Source organism: Epinephelus moara, chromosome 13, assembly GCF_006386435.1.
Source record: "Epinephelus moara isolate mb chromosome 13, YSFRI_EMoa_1.0, whole genome shotgun sequence".
Lineage (NCBI taxonomy): Eukaryota > Metazoa > Chordata > Actinopteri > Perciformes > Serranidae > Epinephelus > Epinephelus moara.
In genome coordinates this window covers 32,779,436-32,785,977 of record NC_065518.1, presented here as the reverse complement: position 1 = coordinate 32,785,977, position 6,542 = coordinate 32,779,436, and the positions used below count along the sequence as shown (strand labels likewise).

The following is a 6,542-nucleotide window of genomic DNA, read 5'->3' as shown; positions in this document are numbered from 1 at the left end:
GATGTGAATAGCGCTGTTTCAGCTCATTTCTGCTCACTTTTGAGGACTTCCGGGTCTGTTTTCCTCTGCTGAATGAAACCATGGCGACACGAAATGCGGGTACCTTATTGGTGTAGCGCGATCACGTGACGGCCGTGCCACCACTCGCGTACCAAATCTCATTAGGCTCAGGTGGAACTGATCATTACGCTCAGACGGAACAAGTGCCGAATTACGACCCCGATCACAAGACTCTTGCTGGGTTATGAGCTACGAACTCCCGCTGATTAGCTGAACATGTATCGATCTTTTTTATGAAGTAAAGATCGTGTAGTCCCCAGATGTCGGAACGAGATGAAACGATAACTGTGTTCACCTTACGGCCTAACAAGGATGTTCTGACAATCTAACTAGCCAGTGAAATAAATGGTCGTTAAAAAACGGGAACTTTTACGTAGCAGAATCACTCGTATCTTGTGCAGACTAGCATCTCATCTCAATAATCTCAACTCATGTTGTGTTGCAAAGCATTCTGGTATAGAACTCGCAATGCATCTTGGGTAATGTAGTTGCATTGGTGAACTCATAAACTTACTGTTTATCAGATTACAGTATCAATCACAAATCATGTGTAATAAACTAGTAATTATGCAAATTTCAATGCATTTATGCAAATAACTTCCTTTAGACTTAAATCAAATATGCAGAATGCAAATAATGAACTTTACGTCCTTTTAAATGTCCAACTGTAAACTTATAGTTACAATAAAGGATCAAACTTTAACACTTCTCTCTTCTTCAGTTAAATGAATGGAAAACCATTAAAAATAGCTGTCTCTATTAGACCATTATTTCCATAGAATCATTTCTAAATTAAATAGTTATTTGTGGTAAAATTCTAGGAAATGATTAGGAAATTACAGACCCATTATATTAAGTGTTACCTTTACTTGTATATATTGCCTATATGTACGTAGCATGTTCACTCAAAGCAAAAAAACACTCATATTTTACTGCTTGCTTCAGAAAGTATTAAAGATATTCACTTTTAAATACATATTCTCACTGTCATCTTCACACCAACTCATTTGTTTTGTGAGGAACCTTTCTAATAGCCCATTTTACAGCTCACTGGAGCCCACTTGTTTGTGCCCCCTCAAAATAGAAACCCCCACACATCTGTTTCCAATACTGCTTTCTGTCCCCCACAAAGGGCCCCGTTTAGTTCTGAAATGGAGGACAGAAGTCCCCATTGAACCCCACTAGCAGCAGACAGGCTGTACTCCTGCTGATGTGGCGAGCTTTCATAGATCCATGTCACATACACTCTAATTTTGGCAAGTCATCAGTCAGCGACAGCAATAATTTCACAGGAGTCACATCTGACGGCCAGGCCTCCTCACAGACTGGAGCAGATTAACTGGTTGCATCAGAGAGGCTGTGCTTCAAATCTCAGCTCAAGGATGAACTGACTTTGTATACATGTGAAAGCGACATGTGTCCACAGTGTTTTCAGGATGTTTTTGTAAAGCTCTCTGTTAACAGTTAAAAGCTGTTTTTTGGGGGTTGGCAGCAGATTAGTTATCAAACAATTAGTCAACAATGAGTGGATATATATATTTATAAATTTGCAGAAAACTATTAGAAAAATAATCAATGGATTTAAGTTTGGTTTTGTTTGCATTTTTTTTATTTCTAAGAAATTAGTGCCATAATTAAATTAAAACTGGAGAATGACTTGGTTAAAACACTCAACTTTGTATCAAAAAATAGTGGAAGCACCCTGTGTTATGCATAGGGCCCAGAATTTGGTGCTCATCCCTGGTGATCACAGAGAGGATTAGAGGCAACAGAAAGTTGCCTCCTTTATTTCAATGCCACACAGCCACCAACCATTAAGCTTAATTCATTGTTTTCCATTAGCCTAAACTGTGAGGAAAAAAGGCATCTTTTAAGATAAGTGGAATTCTGTTCATGGGCATGACTCTGAAGTTCCTACAGTTTTCAGGGCTGCTGTTCTGTAGCTGACCTATAACCTCAAAAAAGGACAGTGTGGAACTGTGGAAGGGCAAGTGAAGAGAGCAATAACCTATAATACAATGATCATAAAAACGACATTAAAAGGGAACAACACCTTTATTAAGAATTTCATTAGGTTATTCCCATTGCCTATGAAAGTTAAATCAATATTTATGAACATGAGCTCCTCTCTCTCAAAGCCAGAAACTAGAGAAGGAAGTCTCAAACTTGTGATGTCGAAGGGTATAAAGTCTGGAGCTGCTCCAAAAACAATGAATGGGAGACTATTTTGGTGGACCCACAGAATGTTTGCTTTCTTTTTTATACCCAAATGACATTTATCTTATTGTAGTGTTCTCTGTTGTGAAACAGAAAATGGATCCATATACTCAGAAGTGTCAGTGAGTTACTGCACCCAGCAAAGGAGTTCAAGTATCTCAGGGTCTTGTTCATGAGTGAGGGTAAAATGGAGTATGTGATGGATCGGCAGTTTGGTGTGGCGTCTGCAGTGACGTGACTGCTTGTGCTGGACTGGTGAAGAGAGAGCTGAGCCAGAAGGCAAAGCTTTTGATTTACTGGTCCATCTACGTCCCAACACTCACCTATGGTCATGAGCTCTGGGTAATGACCGAAAGTATGAGATTGTAGATACAAGTGGCTGAAATGAGTTTCCTCCATGGGGTGGCTGGGCTCAGCCTTAGAGATAGGGTGAGGAGCTCAGACATCAAGAGAGAGCTCAGAGTAAAGCCACTAGGGATGCACAATATTGGATTTTTGCCGATATCCAATATGCCGATATGAGACAACTCATTTGAACAATAACCAATACCAACATCGATATATCCACTATTTTTCCTTATCTAATTTTAGTGATCATCAAGTCTCTTCTGTAGTGGAATTAACATCATATTATGCATGCATACTCTTATCGTGATGACCCACCAGCAGATGGAGACATGAAATACAATGCTCTTCACATAATATTCATTCATTGTGCAAAATAACAAAAACCATGTTGGCCGTTTTTGATAGTTCATTTTAAAGCCGATATTGGCCAATATCAATGATGTGCCGATATTATCGTGCATCCCTAAAGGCTAGTTACACATTACACGATTTTCACCCCGATTTTGCGTCGCAGAGACTATCGTAATCTTTTGAGTGTTCATACCTGGGGACGTGTGTTTCTGTCATCGGGAGTCTCGCCAACTGCGTTACACACCACAAGATTTCTCCACCAAGCCCTCCCCGACAGAGCCCCAGATAACACGGTGACATCACCTAACTACGTTTTTTAACTTGGAGACGACACATCGTAAAGGCATGGATAGGGCTATGGAAACAAGCCCCAAAAAAGCGACGGATACATATAGAGAAAGGCGATGTTTAGAGAGCAAGCCCAAATACGCAACTCCACTTCAGAAACAAGCCCAAAAAACTGCAACCCGGGACTACCAATATTTGTAAGCGACTTTACAAAAAAACAAGCCCAAAGTCGCGGCTAATAAGCGGACCTGGCAACCCTGCGGCTTGTCCTGCTCACATTTCTTCCATCCTCCTGCATGCTGACGTGGGACGTATCCCGCCTCTCATTGGCTAATGCTCTTTGTCAGTCGTGTCACACTTCTCCAGTTTTCTAGCATGCCAGATATCCAGTCCCAGTCGCAGACGAGGGGGCGACTTGCTCGTAGGCTTGTTCACACGAAGACTTGTCGTGGCAGACTATCTGGCGACTCACCTCTGACCCAACCAACGTCAAAATCGCGGTGAAAATCGTGTAATGTGAACTAGGCTTAAGAGGCAATGCTCTTTCGCCTCGACAGGGGCCAGGTGAGACCCAGAACACGCTGGATGGGTTACATACAGTATCTCATCTGGCCTGGGGACGCCTCAAGATCCCCCAGGAGGAGCTGGAAAAAGTTGCTGGGGAGAGAAATGCCTGGAGTACTTTGTTTGGCCTGCTGCCCCCATTTTCTTGGGTGCTCTCTCTGTCATCTAGAACATCTTTCACCATTCAGTTATACCCAGTGACATCACAAATTAGTTTTAGCACTCTAGTTTTTGGATTCAGGAGAGAGTTGTCTGTGTTAACTAATATTTTTGGACTCCTATTTTTAGGACTAACATGCATGAATTCCTCAGGCAGCAGTTGAAGGCATACTTAGAACACTTGCACATTCAAAGTTTATTTGAAGAGTTTCAATAATGAGCCAAAACCCAATAGTTATCCTACTGGTAAGACAGTCTCTTCCACATAGGCTACAGACGCACAGATACAGTCATTCATTTCCAGGTGATATTTCCAACAGTTTTTAAAGGGCACAGTGCAGCCGGTCCACTGGGAGAATTTAGAAAATTTCCCATGCCTCTGCACCTGACACTTTGCTTGGAGACATTGCCTTCAGTGTTTTAATGCCAGCACTTTAGCTAGCTCTTGTAAGTTGCCTTTCAAACAGCTATGCTACTTCCGTTGTAAAACACAACAATTAAAGATGAACTTGTTTATACGCTATGTTACATGTCGTTTATTTATGGTACACTTATTTTTTCGAGTCAAAGAGACACGTTGTTAAATTCGGCATATATAGAATTTCCCGAGTATTTCTCATTTTCATCACATTTACACGTTTAACGTTACATGTGGTGAACGTTACTGCGTAACGTTACAGATGTGGACAACGTTGAAAATGTGATTACTTAAAGACGCTGTTTCCAACATTTTTAATTAAAATATAGGCTATGCTGATTGCATAGATAAATCTGCGATGTTGTGACGAGTAGCATATTTTCAATACCAATCCATTTTCCCCTTTTGCTCTACGGAGCTAAAGTCAGTCTGTAAGCAGCGCTCTCTGAATACAAAGATTTCCAAATGGAGTTTGGCTTTGGAAAGAGTGGCGATGGGACTTCGCCGCAGCACTTACCATGAAACATCAGAGGACACATTTGGCGTCTTTGTTCCCAGGAAGGCGAGGACGGAACCATGTAGATCTTACCACAACTAACGTCAGCTTACAGGGAAACCAGTTCCGATGGGGTTGAATGATAAATGCCACCGGATTCACTGCTCGCCCGTTGTCTTCCTTTTTGTTCCGACGTGACTTTAAATTTAATGTTCCAACAGTTTCCGTAGATCCTCCTCTGCTCCTTCCGATCAGATCACTGATCTTATTTAGCGTTCAGGAACTTATTTAAAGCACCTTTACCACTACAAGGTTACTTTCATTACCAGCCCGTGCACTTCTACTTAACTAAACATTCCACAGACCACTGAACTCATGTCGGACGGCAGCGCCAAGCTAGCTACGATAACAACCTCGATGTTCCGGTCAAACCTTTCAAAATAAAAGCAAAGTTAAAGCAATTTATTTAAAGCAACAAGGACATCTGTGTTGTAATTTTCAGAAAGACCAAGAACGAAAAACTGTCCTAATATGTACATGTAAGAACATTATTATACATATTAATAAAATATCTGTTGCTGATTCACAATGTTTCAATAATTTTTGTATTTGTTACTTATGTTTCAGAATTGTAATTGTATAAGGGATTGTTCGTTACTTATACAAGGGAAGGGGTGATGCAGAAAGGGGGAGGCAAGTCAAATAACTTTTAAGCACTGCTGAATGTTTTTTTTTTTTTTTTTTCATTTTGTCTTAGGGGAGGGGCATGCAAATGTCAATGGTTGTATTTTGTATTTATTTTACTGCCGATTTTTAAAGAAATCATGCCTTCCAAATCGCATTTTTCTTTACAAATCACCAAAATAACACCATTTATCACAGCCAGAAGCTGTAAAATCAGAAATCAACATTGGATTTTTAAATTTCTGACAGTCCTTGGACACATAATCTGCAACAAACTATTCCATCAGAAAACAAACAAACAAAAAAGCATAACCTAATCTGAACTTAAAATAGTGATATTTCATCAAAAACACTTTGTTCTATGTCTCATTTATAATTTGGCCAAAAAATAAACCGTTTGCATGAACTTTTTAGCTCCTGGATTTCATCTTCAACTTTTAACTTTTAACCATCAAAGGGTAAGTTTTATAATTCCAAAAACTAGTTTATGGTGGAGGGTCATGCATTTTCTGCCAGTCACTCAGGGAGGCTGAAGGAAAAATAGGCTATTTGTAGATTTGGGGAATCAAAACAAAACTAAACTAAACGAAAAAAAACGAAGCCACCCCTCTCCTCTGATAGGCGAAGAACCCTAACAAAAGTATTCATACAATTTAGAACAATCACAATCAGCCATATTGCCCTCGCACTAACATTAACCTCTTTTTGTACTTTTATATTCTAAAAACATACATTTAGGCCTCTGCAAAACTGATAACATTATGAAATTGGTGACAGATTAAATGTCAGACAACTTGGAATATTCACGGTTAAAATGCTCGACTCATTGAAGTTGTTAAAATGTAATACTTTTATTATTAAAAACGTGAATTTCTGGTATTGGTTGAGCTAAATCTCGTGAGCTTGACGCAGCTCTCTGTCGCTGCTCCATTCTGTGATTATTGTTTGTTTCTGAAG

The 6,542-nt window shown here is 39.9% G+C and overlaps 1 protein-coding gene across 1 annotated transcript in view; it reads right to left on the bottom strand.

Moving 5' to 3' along the window:
* rfng (RFNG O-fucosylpeptide 3-beta-N-acetylglucosaminyltransferase) overlaps positions 1–5,279 on the bottom strand; it is a 31,263-nt gene extending 25,984 nt beyond the window's left edge. Inside the window, exon 1 of the mRNA XM_050059170.1 lies at positions 4,923–5,279. The gene's annotated coding sequence lies outside the window, so the exon portion shown is untranslated. The remainder of the gene's footprint in view (positions 1–4,922) is intronic.
* Positions 5,280–6,542: the final 1,263 nt, after the last annotated feature.